The following is a 19,269-nucleotide window of genomic DNA, read 5'->3' as shown; positions in this document are numbered from 1 at the left end:
GCAAGATAAAAAGTAATCACAAACATATCCGTCTCATCGTTGTGATTCCACAATATCTTTTTTCGCTGCGGGATTAAGACTATTGTGAGGTGATTGATAATACTAGTCTGTTCTTCGGGAATATAAGACCGGTTTATCAATTAGTTCCTGTTCACCTTGATTTATCAAAAGACGGAACAAAACTCATAGGTATATTCGTGGGAGAAGGATTTATCTACTATCATAGACTTTTCTGTGTGATATAAATTTGTTTGTTAAAGTCTTCGACTTTGGGTCGTAGCAACTCTTAGTTGTGGGTGAGATCAGCTAAGGGAATAAAGTACGTAGCATCCTGCTGGGATCATAGACGTAGGAGCATAATTGTACCTTGGATCAGTGTGAGATTGGTTGGGGTTCAACTACAGTCCAGACCGAAGTTAGTTTGGAGTAGGCTAGTGTCTGTAGCGGCTTAATACAGTGTGTGTTCAATCTGGACTAGGTCCCGGGGTTTTTCTGCATTTGCGGTTTCCTCGTTAACAAAATTCTGGTGTCTGTGTTATTTCTTTTCCGTATTATATTTGTTTATATAATTGAAATAATACATGTTATGCGTTGTTCAATCAATTAGAATATCCGACCTTTTGGTTGTTGATTTAAATTGATTGACACTTGGATATTGGTCTTTGGTACCATCCAAGTTATCTCTGTTTGATAAAGACTCGCAGATTTCTATTTGCTTGAGTATAGATCAAATCGAGAGATTGAGATATAAACTCTTTGATATACTTTTCTATTGATTGAGTATAACTGTGTAGTTGATTCTCTAGAAAGTATATTGGAGTTTTTCCATACATATTGCTAAGTGAAATATTGGATGTGGTTGTTAGACCCCCGCTTTTTCAATTGGTATCAGAGCAGGCTATCACATTTAAGACCTTACAAGTCTGTGTTTGTAGCGATCTGACTCTATGGACAAGAGAACTATCTCTGATAAACGCATCACCAGAAATAAAAGTTATGTCTCCTCTAATACTATTAAAGAGAAAGGTTCTTCAATCTCGAATATAGATGAACCTTGTGTTCTGACAAGACAGACAAACACTGACATGTGTGATTCTGATTACCCTTCAAAAGAGACCATCTCCATTAATGAATGGGAAACAGCTGAAGAGAGTGAGTTGATTCTAAATCTTGCTAGAATCAAAGCTGATAGATTTAATCGGTTGAAACACCATGTCAATGTTCTTCTTGGTGTAATAATAGACTGCAAATTCAAAGAAACTACTGAAGATCATTCTTCACGTATGAATCTTGAGGCTAGCCTGAAAAAGGATGCCTTGGAAATTGAACATGGCTTGAGTAAACTCTCTATTCAAGGATGCTTTAAGAAATCTAATATACCAAGTACTTCTGCTACGACTAAAAACGTTCCTAAACCAAAAGTAAAATCAGAATCCCTTCCTGAAAGAAATTATGTGATTGTGTCTTCTACACCACATGGAAGAAAAAAATCTCCTAACAATGGTTGTAAAATTGTTTCTCCTGATCTCCTTTTTGATCAGAAAGTATGTCTCTTTTGTGATTCAAAAGGACATGTTGAACGAGAGAGAAAATTCAGTTTGAATGACAAATATATTGATCGTCTTCAACACACCTTAGATTTGATTCTTGAAGGTGTAACTGACATTCGCATGTATAAACCAATTGGTTTTAGTACTCGTCTTGTGTTCTATACCAGGAAGGTCAGTTCAAGATGTTCCTCAAATGTTTATAAGAGAGACAGTCTTCCTAAATCATTTCATCGAAGAAAAGTTCATAAATCTTCTTATGATAGAAAGGGAAATTATGTTGTTCTCGATGTGAAAAATGAACCAGAAGAAAGAACCAAAGATGGCGAAGACAATCTAAAAATGATAATTGAAGGATATAAAAAGTTCATTAACAGGTTGTTAAATTTCCCTGGTCAAGCTACTTCAGGTAAAAATAAAAACTATACATCTTATTTTTATGATAACTTTTCACATCATAATCGTTTTTCCTCAAGATTTTGGAAAAAGAGAGTAAACCGTAATCTACGGAATTTGATGAGCTCAAGGCTCATACTTGTGCTAATTAATCACAAGGGATAAGAACTTGCTCATAAAAATCTTGTTGAGAAAGTTGTGTAAAAAACAGGTATACTATGGAAATTTTTGTATTATGATTAGTTGAGCTATCTTCTTATCGTCTACAGCTAACTAGTGTCTGCGGACGATATTTCCTAAAAAGTATGTGTGTGTCTAGTATTGTTTCTTTCTTTTCAATTCTTATTGCCTGCTACACTTGTGCTCTAAACTTCTTCATCAAGGTCGTGGAATTTATTGAGCCATGTATGAGTCTCTCATGTAGCAAAAGTTTTTTGTTGTTATTTTTTTTTTGAGGGTCATGTTGTGTTCGTATGTGTACACGGTTACCATCACGGGTCAACAGTTTGTAAACCCTAAAAACCTTCTTCCCTAGAAAACCCTTAAATACCAAAACCTTGAGTCACGTTTGCATACTCGTGGTTATTTTGGGTTGTCAAGAATGTCTCCTCATCACATGCTTGGGGTTTTGCTAAAGGTTTTCTTGATAAAGGTATTGGTTTTGAGTCCAAAGGGAGGAAGAAAAGAACTCTTGTTGAAGATGATTATCACAATGCCTCATGTTACTTTGCCTATGATGATGTTGAGAAAGAGGAGATGATCTCTGCCGAAGTGGTTCATGATTTTCTTAAATACTTTAAGGAATCTAAACTGCAGCTCGTTGATACCTTGAAAAGTCTTGATGTGTTGAAAACTGAGTTGGAAAAGGTTACCACTCACCTTGGTCTCATAAAATCTCACATCAATGATCTTCACAAAGAGAATTTATTCTCTAAAGGTGCAAGGCATGCTGTCAGTCACAAGCTCAAATATTTCAAGACTCGCGAAGTTTCTGAACCGTCTATGTGATTGTAGTTCGTGTTCGGCCATGGCACTGGAGTCCGTTTTTTATTAGCTTGTTGATTTTAGTTTTCCTATTAAATATTCTATTTTTTCTTGTTTTGCTTAGAAGAATAACTAGAGTTTGGAATATCCATTATTGTGATTACACATAGCTATGTCCAACGTTTTCATCTTCATGTTTTTAGATTTATTGGTTTAACTTCTAAATTTATTTGGAAGATGATTTCTGCAGTATTAATGTTTATGATTTTATATATTGCAATATTGTTATGGGATATGTGTGTTTACGTCCGTGAACTTGATTGTCCCATACTTTGTCAAAAGTAAAGTCGTTCGTAAGTTGATATATATGTATTGATGAAAGAATGAATTGACTTTTGACAAATACAAAAGTTAAGCCTATTATGTCAATTTTTGATGGAAGATAGGTTAAAATCTTTTGTTTTCAAGGATTTTGTCTATTGGATGTCATTGTGCTAATGGTGATGGAGAAATAGAATGAATCCTTGTGTATTCCGCAATAATTGATCTTCCCTGATCCATATTTTATGTATTACTGTGAGGCTCCGTAATGTGTCTTATGTTGAGCACTAAACAACCAAGTTCATTATTTTGATGATTAGCTTTGTTGTTGTTCCGTGAGATACTTTATGTCGAGCATCTTTGAACTAAATTAATCATCTTATTTGGTTATTTAGTTATGACTCCGTAAGTTATCTTATGTTTGAGCGTTTTTGACTGGGTTGGTTATTTTCATGATTAACTTAGTCATTGCTCCATAGATTCTATTATGTCAAGTATGACCAATTAAATTGATTACTTTTGTGATTAGTTTAGTTGTGTATTTAGATTAGATTAATTATGGGTTTTCTTGTGATTAATCTAATTGAGTGTTTTTAAGTCTCCATAAGTTTACTTGTGTTGAGCATTTCCAATTAAGTAAATCATGGGTTCTCTTATGATTAATTTAATTGAGTTTTTTGGATTCAAATTCATGCTTGTATGTAATTTGTTATGTCCAAAGAAATCCTTCTTTTATTTTTGAAATTAAGGTCGCTCTTGTTGTTCTTTCGGGAATGACATAAAATGGGGGAGAGTTTTTTTGAACTTATGCTTAATTGCCAAATCTTTGTGGGGAGTGCGGCTGTGGAATATTTTAGGGGTTATCTTGTATCTTAATAGACTCCTTGATGAATGCATTTAGCTTAGGCTTTATGATTGCATCTAAATAAGATGATATATGCTTTCTTTTGGTCATGAAATGTCTCTTTCGGAAATTTCATTAGGATCCCGTTCTTGTACCTTTGCCAATTTTATTGAAAAAAAGGGGGAGAATTAATGTGTAGTTCACACTACAAATACATATGGTTTTCAGATCATTATGTAATGGGGAGTGGTTTCCATGTGAGATGGAGTATTGACTAAGGGGGAGTGACATATCACCATAGTATTGTTGTTAAGGTTGTGATACAATTGAACTTTGGCGTTGTGTAATGATACTATGACACTGTATAAAAATGATTGAAAACTCTTGTTTTCTCGTTGTTATAGCTACGGATTTTTAACAACGGTGATGCTAAACTTACAACCTTTGGGATCATTGGAGTACTTGGAAGTGACGAAGATTTCAAGTAATGTTGAAGATTAGGCATGTGGAATAGGAGCTACAAAAGTTTATTTATATATTTTTTGTATTCCATATGTATTAATAGTTTTGTCACTAAAATGACAAAGGAGGAGATTTTTAGAGCATTGCTCGGTCGAACTCGCATGTGTTGCTATCTCAAGTATGTTTGTCAATGTTAGTGATCAAAACTATAAGTCTTGATTTCTAGTCTACTATAGCTAAGGTCTCGGACTAGGATAGAAAGTGTAGTTGATCTCAAGAACTCCATGACAATCATCATACAAGACGAAGGAATATTCAAGGAACTGGTGGATCTTCATCGACTAAAAGGTATGTGGAGACTTGAACTTATCTATCACTCAAAAGTCTATTTATCTCCTATCTTGAGACAAAAGTCGTTTTGCTATATAGACTTAGATTATAAACATTTGGTATTTCGAGGCGAGTTTACGTCGCCTATCTATTTCTAGAAATATGTGTTGGTAAAGCTTTCGCTTTAGCCAAGTTCATCTTTTCCTAGTGACGAAAGTCATGTTATGTTTCAATCACTTTAAAAATTGCTCTGACGAGAAATGGTTTGTGAATAACAACTATATAACGTCCTCTGAGAATGTTTTAATGATTGAAATGAGAGTTTAGACTATATGAGAATTCTTGTGGAAACACATATATGTATAAGTCCTTATTGCTTGAACCGAAGTTTGCGAACTTTGTTGATCAAGTGAACCGGAGTAGTGCGTGAGCTAATTCCGCGAACTCAGTTCGCGAACCCAGTCCGCGAACTGGCGAAGTTCTCAAACCAGAGAATTTCTGCTGGAGTTTGTGAAATCCATCGGGGAACTTAAGTCCGCGAACTTGAGTAGGTTATGTCTAAAAACGATGTTTAGTGAACTTATCTTTGTAAACTAAGAATGCAATTGCAAACGTGGCTATAAAGTTCATGAACCGATTCATGTGAATCAAATCGTTTTTGCTTCAATTATGTCTTGTGTAGTACATAAGATTTCCTTGCAATTGAAAAACTCTCTAACTAGTTCATTTGAGTCATTTGAACTAGTTATGGTGAAGAAGAACATGGTTGATATGAAAGTGATCATATGGCTAACCATTTGGTTAACTATTGTTGAACTAACTAATGTACAAGTTTGGGTACGGTTACACAAGCCTAGATATGTGCATTTCATGTGTGTATAACAAGATATGTTTTCGATCTAACGGTTGATAAATATTAGCTTGAATCTAATCAGGTTTTCATCTAAAGTGAATATTGAATGCTTTGTTACTAAGCTAACATTGATTGCAAACCCTGATTTGAAAGACTATATAAGAGAGAACTCTAGCAACTGGGAAACCTAATCCCCACACATTATGTGTGATACTAGTTGTGCTAAGGTAGAGTCGATTCTCCATTAACCTTTGGTTTCTTCTTCTAAACCAGGTTAACGACTTAAAGACTTCATTGGGATTGTGAAGCCAGACCGATACTACTTTATCGTAGTTGTCTGATCTGATCTTGCTGTTTCTATCGTTACGAGTTCGATTGTAATAATTGGCTCGAGATTTATATCTCCGATAGGCAAGGTAGAAAATAAGTCACAAAAACTTCGTCTCATCGTTTGTGATTCCATAATATCCGACCTTTTGGTTGTTGATTTAAATTGATGGACACTTGGATATTGGTATTTGGTACCATCCAAGTTATATCTCTTTGATAAAGACTCGCAGATTTCTATTTGCTTGAGTATAGATCAAATCAAGAGATTGAGATATAAACTCTTTGATATACTTTTCTATTGATTGAGTCCAACTGTCTAGTTGATTCTCTAGAAAGTATATTGGAGTTTGTCCATACAAATTGCTAAGCGAAATATTGGGTGTAGTTGTTAGACCCCCGCTTTTTCAGTTTTCCATTACACACATTTGAGATTTCGAGCTGAGTTTAACTCGCTTACACATTTCTCGAAATATGTGTTGCTAAGATTTCGCTTCAACCAAGTTCATCTTATATTCCTGACAAAAGTCAAAAGATGATCATGTGAAAATTGCCGAATAACATCTTACATGGTTTGTGTGATATATCATTTGGTGTAGACTTGGAATGTTTCGTTATGAATATTTCAATAACTTGAAAATTGCTTTGATGCTAACATTGTGTGAAAATGGCTATTGTCATCCTCTAAGAAAGTTTCAATGATTGAAATAGAGTTTAAAACTATTGGATTATAAACATAGTGTGCATTTTTGCATGTATGTGATCCAGGACCGGAACTAAAGTATGCATACCCCTATGCGTACTTGAAGTTATGAAATTATGTGTACCAAGTACACATACCAGTACGCATACTTGCGTAAGGTATAGGTCCGGGAATTTCTGCTGGATTTTGGAAGTGTACTAAGTATGCGTACCCGTTCGCATACTGGCGAACCCAAACTCAGACCGGCTACTTAAGTATGTGTACCCGTTTGCATACTTGAGTGCTTAAAGTTATAAAATTGGTTTCTTCATTAACTAATACATTTATATATTAAGGAATGCATTCTTTGCAAACCGTGGCTATAATGTTCATGAATTGAATCGAGTGAATCAAACCGATTTTGCTTCAATTGTGTTCTTGTATACTTCTATGAGAATATAACAATTGAACAACTCTTTAACTAGTTTCATTTGAGTCGTTTGAACTAGTTATGGTTAAGATGAATAAGGTTGATATGAGAGTGTTCATATAGCTAACCTCGGTTAACTACGGTGGATCCAACATGGTGTACACGTTAGGTACGGCTACATAAACCGTATAACAAGTTAAGATCGATCTAATGGTTGAAAGATATTAGCTTCAATCTAATCAGGTTTTCATCTAATGGTGAATATTGAATGCTTTGTTACCAAGGTAACTTAGATTGCAAACCATGATTTGAAAAATATATAAAGGAGAACTCTAGCAACTGGGAAACATAATCCACACACCTTCTGTATGATACTAGTTGCATAAGCTAGAGTCGATTCTCTTTTAACCTTAGGTTTTTCGCGAAGCCCTGTAGGTTAACGACTTGAAGACTTCATTGGGATTGTGAATCCAGACCCAACTATTTTCTCTGTAGTTGCACGATCTGATCTTGTTGTTTCTATCGTATTGAGTACTATCTTCTTTAAGATTGGCTCGAGATTTAATTTCCGATAGGCAAGATAAAAAGTAGTCACAAACATCTTCGTCTCATCGTTTGTGATTCCACAATATCTTGTTTCACTACCATACGATTAAGATTATTGTGAGGTGATTGATAATACTAGGATGTTCTTCGGGAATATAAGTCCGGTTTATCAATTGGTTCATGTTCACCTTGATTTATCAAAAGACGGAATAAAACTCGTAGGTATTTCTGTGGGAGACAAATTTATCTATTCCAATAGACTTTTCAGTGTGAGACATATTTATTTATCAAGTCTTCGACTTTGGGTCGTAGCAACTCTTAGTTGTGGGTGAGATCAGCTAAGGGAATCAAACGCGTAGTATCCTGCTGGGATCAGAGACGTAAGGAGCGCAACTGTACCTTGAATTAGTGTGAGATTGATTAGGGTTCAACTACAGTCCAGTCCCAAGTTCATTGGTAGTAGGCTAGTTTCTGTAGCGGCTTAATATAGTGTGGTGTTCAAATCTGGACTAGGTCCCGAGGTTTTTCTGCATTTGTGGTTTTCCTAGTTAAAAAAATTCTGGTGTCTGTGTTATTTCTTTTCCGCATTATATATTGTAGATAATTGATATATCATAGGTAGTGCGTTGAATCGATCAATTGGTAAATCCAACCTTTGGTTGTTGATTGATCATTGAACATTGGTCTTTGGTACCTGTTAGAGCATAGCTCGGTTGAACCCACCAAGCGTTGGTATGTCAAGTTTGGTTGTCATATTTTAGTGAGCCAAAACTCATTTAAGAGTCGCTTGATTATGTACTAGAGTCAACTTCGTATAGGTTAGCTTGAAAGTATTAAGATATGAGACATTACAAGTATTGCGAAGACTTGAAGAAGTGAAGAATTAAGGAGCTACAACGACAACATCATCCTTACACTTGAGGTTAGTGATATTTGACTTGAACTGTTTCATTCCCTGACGTATCTTTCAAGTCGTGCATATTGAAAACAAAACTGCGAAGCATGAATGATTATACTCTAGTTAGACATAGTATTAAGGAATACAATACGAGGTTTATTTCTTAACTATTAAACTTTGTAGATAAGACATCGACATAATTGTTTTGATGCTATTATAATTATGTATGGGTATAAGGTGAAGATTTCATCCTAGGAAATAATGTTTTACATTTGTTTTAAGGAAGTAAATTCATGAAATTGCTTTGTGAATCGAAATACAAATCGCCAGGCATTATTTGTATTGTTATTCATTGCATGTATTTTGAACTACCAATATGTGCGATTAGTATACCCGCTCATGACTTGTTTATGTTCTTGGTAAACTATTCACCAAGGCCTGACTTTTGTATTGGTATGAATTTTATTAGTGTAACCGATCTTAAGTAATCACCTGAGATGGTATGATCGATTTAGTGTTATTGGTATGACCGACTCTGGGTAAAGGGGAATCGGTCCTTGTACGAGGTGCAACAAGTGTTTAGCAGAAAGGAGAACCGATCCTATGGACATGTGCAATACTTTTTTAGGCAAAGGGGAACCGATCCTATGGACATGTACAACAAGTACAAGTTAGATACCATATATATGTGGGGAACCGATCCTAGTACCTAGTCAAACGAATTTTGGAAAGCTAGTATGACTATGCACAGTACTCACATGGAGGTAAAACCGTGAAACCCATGTTTGGTGATTGGGTGTTCTTGATCAATCACGTAGTTCTTTAAAGTTAGATGAACCAATTCTAAACTTGTTTGGAAGTGTGGAAAATCGGTTTCAAGATTGCAAGTATGAAAGAGGACTTACAAAGCAAAGATTTCAACATACTTTGAACATGTGCAGTAACTCTTATCTTTAATTGTTCAAAGTTATTCCTTAATATCTAAAGGAAGAAAATCCCGGATCGAATAAAATAAACTGAGAATCTTTTATTTAAGGTTTTCTAAGAGATTAGTAATGTGCATTTACTAGTTGGAGATTTTCCAAGAGATTTTTGGTCATTATTTTGGACAATGCATTTCCAGGAATTATGGAAACCGAATCCGGAATATATTGCATATCTTGAGAATATTTTTGATTTTGGAAATTCCTTGGTGTCCAAACTTCCTATGTCTATAAATATGAATGTTTGCATTTCGAGCAAACTAATCCTCGTACAGCAAGAACTATCTCAGTTGTGCTTCTACTGGTGAAGCCGCCTATTCGGAGAGAAGAGTAACCTAATTAGGCGAAATCTCTTACGGCCGCTTAGTTTAAAGACTTATTTGGGATTGATAAGCTCTATTAGTACCGTTGGTGAGAAACTAGATAATTGCGGTTTATCTTTTGCTTTCGATTGAGTTGATTGACTAACGGTGGTTGAACTTTGATTGAACCTAGTTTGTTTATGCTTGAGAATCTTCTTTATAGATATAAGATTCAATCAAACTAGATCGAAGTTTCTAAGAGGATCTTTAAACTATTTGTAGGTTTAAAGACGTCTTCTGATAATCCATTGTTAACAGACTCCGTTCTGTGCGTGATTTATCACAAGATATTCAAGTTGATTGTGTGCAGGTATTGAAGATCTAAGAAGATTTGAAGACAAAGAAGACTTTGAAGATTTGTGATTTGGGTTCATAGTCTTTGGTGTGCACAATACTTGTTTCGGTAAAAGAGGATCCAACTATAATCGGTTTATCCTTGTGGTAGATTAGATTGATTAGTTGTGTAGATCGGCATCAATACAATTCTTTGTGATTAAAAGTATTGATTGCAAAATCTTAACAATTACTTCGTAGTTGATAATAAGATATATCTAAGAACCTTATGAAGGAGTTTATTAAGATAAACAGAAGAGACTTTGTCGAATTCACATCACTTGGTTGAAAAGAGTTGATACCAAATAGATTTGTTGTTCCTTTACTGTTTAGAATACGAACCAAAGGAATTGTTCCAAGTGCTGACTTATTACAGGTCGGAGGCGTGGGAAAACAGACGGAACTAGGTGAACTATATGTTTAGTTTCTTGGTCTCAACTATACGAAGTTGGTTTGATTTTGTATAGCGGCTTAATCCTGAGAGTATTCAATTCTGTACAAGGTCCCGAGGTTTTTCTGCATTTGCGGTTTCCTCGTTAACAAAATCTTGCTATGTCATTTACTTTTATTTTCCGCAAAAAAATTAGTCATAAAAACCCAAGGTGATCAAACTTGTGGTACAAAAACCCCACTCAAATGTTGGGATTTATTAAAACTCCGTCTTAAACTAAATTGATACAAAAACTCCAAATTTTAAAAAATTGATGCAAAAAACCCAAATTTAAAAATTGGTTTCATCAAATTTTATGATGAAACCAAAAATTGGTTTCGCCAAATTCTACGAGGTTTTATCAAATTATATGATGAAACCAAATTTTTGTTTCATCAAAATTTTGTTTTTTTGGGTTTTTGTGCTACTTTTGTTTTGGATGGTTTTTTGTGGATGGATAGTGACACCTTTGAGGTTATAACTCGCGGACCGTTTCCGCAATTATAATTCTTGTTATTATAATTTAAAGTAAATTACACAAACGTTAATTCCTATTTACTTGATAAGTAATCCTATTATTTTTGGTTAAGTCTGAACCTTTTATCAAGTAAACATACTACTGTCTCGATCTCGTATCCATAGACGATCACACGAAGTGTGAACCGATTTGTTGTATTGTCTCGACTCAGTCCATAGAGAATCACTTTCATAGAAATGACTTATAGGTGGAAATTTTTTAGATTGAGGTATATTTGGGTACCCTCGTCTTTTCAATTGGTATCAGAGCAGGAAAATACGAAAAAATCTAACAATTTGTGTTTGGTGCGATCCAACCTATAAGAAATTGAATCATGTCTGATTCAGTTAACGTTATGCAAGAGTATGACTACTCAAAAGTTTAAGATGTTACTACTTTGTTGACTCATGATCCAGGAGTTGCGAAAACATATGTGTCCATCTCTGATGGAAAGGAAGATGCTGATTAAGAGTTGGTAAAACTCCTAAAGCCTATAAAATCTCTGTCTTCTAAAGTGCTGATATTAAAGACAGAGACAAAACTTCTTAAACAGGAGATCAGAGATGAAGACATTCAACTGAATATTCTAGCCATAGAGAATATGAATCTCACTGTCAAATTAGAAGCTCTTGGTAAATCTCTTTCTCAAGAAAAGGATACACGTCCCATGACTCTGACTAATGATGATGTTGTTATTTCTTCTGATGTTGAGAAAACTTAAAGTCCTTTCTCGAGTTTTACAGATTGTGATAAAACCGATTTAGTCACATCTGAAACAGATCAAGATGATGGTAGTTTTCCTAACTACATCAAGTCAGACGAGGATAAGAAACCATCTGCTATATCTACTGATGATTAAACGAAATCTTGTCCGAAGGAAACTTTGAACCGATTCCGTGAAAGTGATCTTAAGGAATACAATTTTCAGTCACTTGACAGGAATCTTATACCTATTCAACATACAGTGGTAAAAATATTGAAAGAAGTTTCTTGTCTTAAAAAACTAAAAGACCATTCCTCGGTAGAAAGACAGATTATACCACTACCATATAAGATCAACTCAAAAAAGTCAGAGGAAAAAGTTGATAATCGCTTCTGGAAAAAGGTTCTTCCTCACCCATATCGAAACAATTCTTGTTTTGATGAAGAACGACTCCAGAAGGAAGGGAAAAAGAGAATCTATGCCAAAAGAAACAATCAGGAATTCCCGATAATTTAAAAAATCAGGAATTCCCGATAATTGTTTCAGATAATCACACTGATGCGAATCATAAGGAAGTCCTTAAAATGAGAAAATCTTATGAATATCTCATTGAAAGAATTAGGAGAGATTTATCTATCTCGGAAAATTCTCACGTCAGTACAGTTTTTCCACATGATCATATCTCTGGAGTTAGAAAATATCATCGTCTTGGGAGAAAATATTTTGGGCAGAAATTCCCGAAGAGAAACATGAATTATGTCTCTGATATTCACTGTAAGCTAGAAAAAGCTTACTCAGATGAAACTTAGTTGTATCAAAATTGTGCACTCTCATCCTTTTTCCATGCTCTTATTCGTGGATGGGAAAGGCACAATAAAACTGGAGCACATTTGTTTGTGTAGTTGTTTATCAGAAACGTTATGACACTTTATGGATAGCTGCGAATCCATGGTTGTCTGAAAAAAAAATGTTGATGTTTATCATGATCTTCCAAAAATAGGTTTTATTTAGAATTTTCGAATTTTAATAAACCTTCCAACTTGAGAAGTTCGGACAAAGGAAATAAAATATATTTTTTAATATTTTCTGATTCTCCTGATATCTTTCAGTCCGAGAGTTGTCTCTTGTTAAAGGGAAACTATCTCTTGCTTGTATTATTGAAACCCTGATCAATCCTTATTTATATAACCGAGCATGCCTCCAATAACTTGCGGTATCACAGAGGCTAATAAGGAGGAAGCTCAAAAGGTTAGTGATTGTCGAGGAATCAATACAGAGAGGAAGAAGAAAAACATATCAAATATCATGTCAGATTATGATTCTTGTAGTTCAGTTGGATCACAAGATGAGTCATGTCTGTTGGCTTACAACCTACAAGATCCAACAAAAACCAAGTGGATTCGTTATGATAGTATGGTTGACTATATCCAAGGTTTTGAAGAACTAAGAACCGATCTCATAATAAAGGTTCGAAATCAGGACTGGCTCAAGGATAAGATTGAGGAAATAAAAGTTGATATTGCTGATACGAAGATTCAAGTTCAAAATCTTGAGAAACATGAAGTGGTTGCAGACAAGTCTCTTGAGACATGCTTTAAAAGTTTGAACACTAAATAAACCTCAGTGAACAACAAGAGCACCACTAGAGATTAAGTTATATGTTATAATACTTAATCTAGGAAAATAGACATCAATGTTTGATTTCTTTGAATTAATGAATAAAACTATTATTATGAATAAAATTATTTGATTTATAATTTTTCTTGTGATAGTTTTTGATTTACATAGCCTGTGCTTGAATGCTTTATGTTATTTCTATGTATGTTTATGGGATGTTTGATTTCGGTTTTCTAACCTTGATATTCGATCCCATAATGTTGTGAACCCTTATGGTTTGGGTAACTTTTTGGTTTAGCAGGATTAAGTTCTATCCCATGTTGGTAGTCTTTATCAAAGGATCATGAGGGTTTCTGATAGAAACAATATGTGAAAAAGTCACAATATGTTGAATCGGTTTTGGTTTAGCATAAAATCATATGTGTTTCGGGGTTTTCAACTTTTGCTTGCAATAGTTAAAAACCGTTTTTCAACCTTTCTCTGGTAAAGGTTGGTTGTTGTTATTCTGTTGTTTTGCATAAGGATGAGAACATAATGATATTTCGATATCAATTCTCCCTGGAAGAAGATGCAAACATATTGGAGAATAGGATGCGAAATTTGAGGTAATGATCTTGTTAGTTAATTGTTTTCCTATTTAAGAAAAGCCTGATTTTATTGTGTATATCTATTTCTTTTGCTTAACAAAATTTCGGTTTAATTGATGTTTTATTCCATTATTGGCGTATGTATGTGTGTGTGATTCAATTGGTTCCGGTTAAGAAAAACTAGTGTTATCTTGCTTTATTGTTTGGTATCAATCGTTTAGGCTTAAAAATTTCGGTGCAATTGCGGTGCTTTAAATTCTATGTTGTTTCAATTACTTCTGGTTGAGGTGAATATTTATGAAAGTTGATTTATTTGGTTTGTATGAATTGTTTATGGATTAACGAAAGAAAATGTTTACGGGATGAATTGTTTAGTCCAATTCGATTTCGGATAAGAGAACCTAAGTTAATTATGATCTTAGTTAGACTTATCAAAGTGGAGGTTTCGGTTATTCAAGTCTAATCGAATGCCTTAAAAATAAATGCTAGTTAACTAACCTAGTACTTGTCTTGTTTAAAATTTAAAGGTCTAAGTTATATGGATAATTAGAACCTGATGAGAAAAATATAGTTATATTTATTTTGGTTTTATCAAACAAGCGATTGTATTTGTACAATCGGTTTAGCAAAGGAACTAAGGTTCTTAGTTGATTTTTGGTTTGCTGAACTATTAGGGAAAATTGCTTCGGGAAATTGTTTCCTTGGTAACATATAAAAACAATTACTTTGTAGTTTCGGTTTTGATATTGGTTATCAAAAATGGTGTGTGGAACCCTCGTGCTTAACTCTATAGGTTGCAAGTCTATTAAGATTTGTAAGATCCTTTAGGTTTGTCCTTTATTTTTTTTCGTTTCTTTGTCATTTTGTGAAAAAAAGGGGGAGAAATATATGGAGTAAATAAGTGATACTGGTATTGATTTATATTGATTGGTATCACTATAGTAAAGGAAATTGGTGCTTAAACGTTTGCCTAATGAAAGAGTGAAAGCATAGACTAAGGGGGAGTAACATATCATATACTTGTAGTTATATGGACTACAAAGGAAATAACAAAGACGTGCGAATTGATAAAATCTACCTATCTTACCTTTAGGGGGAGTATTAGATTTGTTATTATAATATCAACAACGGTATTTAAGGATTGAATGTATACAAGTTATTGTACTGTTGAATTCGGGAATCAAGCGTATGTGTAATAAGTTCTTATAATTTGTTTATCCATATGATGTAAGAGTTTTGTCACTAAAATTGACAAAGGGGGAGATTGTTAGAGCATAGCTCGGTTGAACCCACCAAGCGTTGGTATGTCAAGTTTGGTTGTCATATTTTAGTGAACCAAAACTCATTTAAGAGTCGCTTGATTATGTACTAGGGTCAACTTCGTATAGCTTAGCTTGAAAGTATTAAGATATGAGACATTACAAGTATTGCAAAGACAGTGAAGAATTAAGGAGCTACAACGACAACATCATCCTTCCACTTGAGGTTAGTGATATTTGACTTGAACTGTTTCATTACCTGACGTATCTTTCAATCGTGCATATTTAAAACAAAATTGCGAAGCATGAATGATTATACTCTAGTTAGGCATAGTATTAAGGAATACAATACGAGGTTTATTGCTTAACCATTAAAATTTGTAGATAAGACATCGACATAATCGTTTGAACGCTATTGTGATTATCTATGGGTATAAGGTGAAGATTTCATCCTAGGAGACAATGTTTTACATTTGTTTTAAGGAAGTAAATTCATGAACTTGCTTACTAAATTGAAAGAGAAATCACCAGGCATTATGGGTATTGTTATTCATTGCATATCTTTTGAATTACCAATATGTGTGATTAGTATAACCGCTCATGACTTGTTTATGTTCTTGATAAAAGTATTCACAAAGGCCTGAATTTTGTATTGGTATGACTTTTATTAGTGAAACCGATCTTAAGTAATCACCTGAGATGGCATGATCGATTTAGTGTTATTGGTATGACCGACTCTGGGTAAAGGGGAACCGATCCTAGTAAGAGGTGCAACCTATCACAAAGGGGAATCGATCCTTGTATTAGGTGCAACAAGTGTTAAGCAGAAAGGGGAACCGATCCTATGGACATGTGCAACACGTTTTTAGGAAAAGGGGAACCGATCCTATAGACATGTGCAACAAGTACAAGTTAGATACCATATATATGTGGGGAACCGATCCTAGTACCTAGTCGACCGAATTTTGGAAAGCTAGTGTGACTATGCACAATACTCACATGGAGGTAGAACCGAAACTTGATTTGGTAGAACCGTGAAACCCATGTTTGGTGATTGAGTGTTCTTGATCAATCACGTAGTTCTTGAAAGTCAGATGAACCAATCCTAAACTTGTTTGGAAGTGTGGAAAATAAGTTTCAAGATTGTAAGTATGAAAGACGACTTACAAAGCAAAGATGTCGACATACTTTGAACATGTGCAGTAACGCTTATCTTTAATTGTTCAAAGTTATCCCTTAATATCTAAAGGAAGAAAATACCGGATCGAATAAAATAAATTGAGAATCTTTTATTTAAGGTTTTTAATTTTATTTTAGGAAAATAAAAATTAGTAATGTGCATTTACTAGTTGGAGATTTTCCAAGAGATTTTCGATCATTATTTTGGATAAAGCATTTCCAGGAATTATGGGAACCGAATCTGGAATATATTGCACATCTTGAGAATATTTTCGATTTTGGAAATTTCTTGGTGTCCAAACTTCCTTGGTCTGTAAATATGAACGTTTGCATTTCGAGCAAACTAATCCTCGTACAGCAAGAACTATCTCAGTTGTGCTACTACTGGTGAAGCCGCCTATTCGGAGAGGAGAGTAACCTAATTAGGTGAAATCTCTTACGGCCGCTCAGTTTAAAGAAATCTTTGGGATTGAGAAGATCTATTAGTATCGTTGGAGGGAAACTAGATAATTGCAGTTTCTCTTTTGTTTTCGATTGATTTGATTGACTAATGGTGGTTGAACTTTGATTGCACCTAGTCTGTTTATGCTTGAGAATCTTCTCTTATGATATTAGATTCACTCAAACTAGATCAAAGTTTCGACGAGGATCTTTAGACTGTTTGTAGATCTAAAGACGTCTTGTGATAATCCATTATTAACATACTCCGTTTTGTGTGTGATTGATCACAAGAGATTCAAGTTGATTGTATGCAGGTGTTTATTGAAGATATAAGAAGATTTGAAGGCAAATAAGACTTTGAAGATTTCTGATTTGGGTTCATAATCTTTGGTGTGCACAATACTTGTTTAGGTAAAAGAAGATCCAACTATAATCGGTTTATCCTTGTGGTAGATTAGATTGATTAGTTGTGTATATCGGCATCAATACAATTCTTTGTGATTAAAAGTATTGATTGAAAAATCTTAACAATTACTTCGGTAGTTGATAAGATAGATCTAAGAACCCGACGAAGGAGTTTATTGAGATAAACAGAAGAGCCTTTGTCGAACTCACATCACTTGGTTGAAAAGAGTTGATACCAAATAGATTTGTTGTTCCTCCTTTACTGTTTGGAATACGAACTAAAGGAATTGTTCCAAGTACGTGACTTATTACAGGTCGGAGGCGTGGGAATACAGACGGAACTAGGTGAACTATAGGTTTAGTTGCTTGGTCTCAACTATACGAAATTGGTTTGATTTTGTATAGCGGCTTAACCCTGAGAGTATTCAATTTTGGACAAGGTCCCAGGGTTTTTCTGCATTTGTGCTTTCCTCGTTCACAAAATCTTGCTATGTCATTTACTTTTATTTTTTGCAATTATAATTATTGTTTTTATAATTTAAAGTAAATTACACAAATGTTAATTCCTATTTACTTGATAAGTAATCCTATTGTGTTTGGTTAAGTCCGAACCTTTTATCAAGTAAACATACTATTGTCTCGATCTCGTATCCATAGACGATCACACGAAGTGTGAACCGATTTGTTGTATTGTCTCGACTTAGTCCATAGAAAATCACTTTCGGAGAAATTATTTATAGGTGGAAAAGTTTTAGATTGAGGTATATTTGGGTACCCTCATCTTTTCAGTACCGTTCAAGTTACTTCTCTTATATTCAACCGGGCTCGCAAATTCTTATTTGTTGATTGCAGATTGAATTGAGAAAGAGAGATACAAAGCTCTTTGATATACTTTTTCCTAGATTGAGTCTGACTGTCTAGTTGATTCTCTTGAAAGAATATTGTATTTTGTCTATTTAGATTGCCAAACAAAAATTGGGTGTGTTGTTGTACCCCCACTTTTTCAATTGGTATTAGAGCAGGCAAACACGTTTAAGACCTTATAAGTCTGTGTTTGTAGCAATCTGATTTCTATGGACCTACGAAGTATCTCACAAGTTACATACATAGAGATGTCTTCCAAAGTTTCTAATCATGCCAAAAATCTTTGTTTTTCCTCAAAGGATAACTCCTTAGCAGATTCTTCTGAATCCCAAGGGAAAAACAAGAAAACTGACAACGTGTCAGAATCAGAAATGGAACTCACCAGATCGTTAAAAAAATCTGCTGATATCATTGACTTTCAGGATTCTAAAATCAAGACTCTTGAAGAAAAGAATGATCAGCTTATTGATGAATTCGAGAAATCTCTTGAAAGAGAACGTGAACTCTATTGCTTTATTGAATCTCTCTCTAACAATATCGAAAATTGGTTCAAGAAACTACTCTACAGCGTGAAAAGATTAGTATACTTGAAGATATTCTAAGAAAGAACTCATTAGAGAAGAACGTTTAATCAAGGCTCATTCATCAGAAATAAACAGTCATCATGTTGTAATAGAGAAACTTGTTGCATCTCTTCGATGTGCCCAAGAACAGTGTAACACCTTGAAAAAGGAAAACTCTGTTTTGATGAGTAAGTCATTCCCTGCACCTTCTTCTGATTCTCACAAGGCTTTACCCAGCGCGAAGAAAATTCCCTCCAAGGAATCACCCACTGAGAATCACTTGCAAAATTCGCATGTGTTGGAAAAGGTTATGGGTCAAGGCAATTATGTTTCTAATCCACGATGTCGTTCCTTCTGTGGGAAAAAGAATCACTATGCTCTTCATTGTTTTGCTAGAACTAAACAA

This window comes from Papaver somniferum, chromosome 7, assembly GCF_003573695.1.
Source record: "Papaver somniferum cultivar HN1 chromosome 7, ASM357369v1, whole genome shotgun sequence".
NCBI classification, from domain to species: domain Eukaryota; kingdom Viridiplantae; phylum Streptophyta; class Magnoliopsida; order Ranunculales; family Papaveraceae; genus Papaver; species Papaver somniferum.
The sequence above is the reverse complement of the archived record's forward strand: the minus strand, read 5'-3'. Positions refer to the sequence as shown.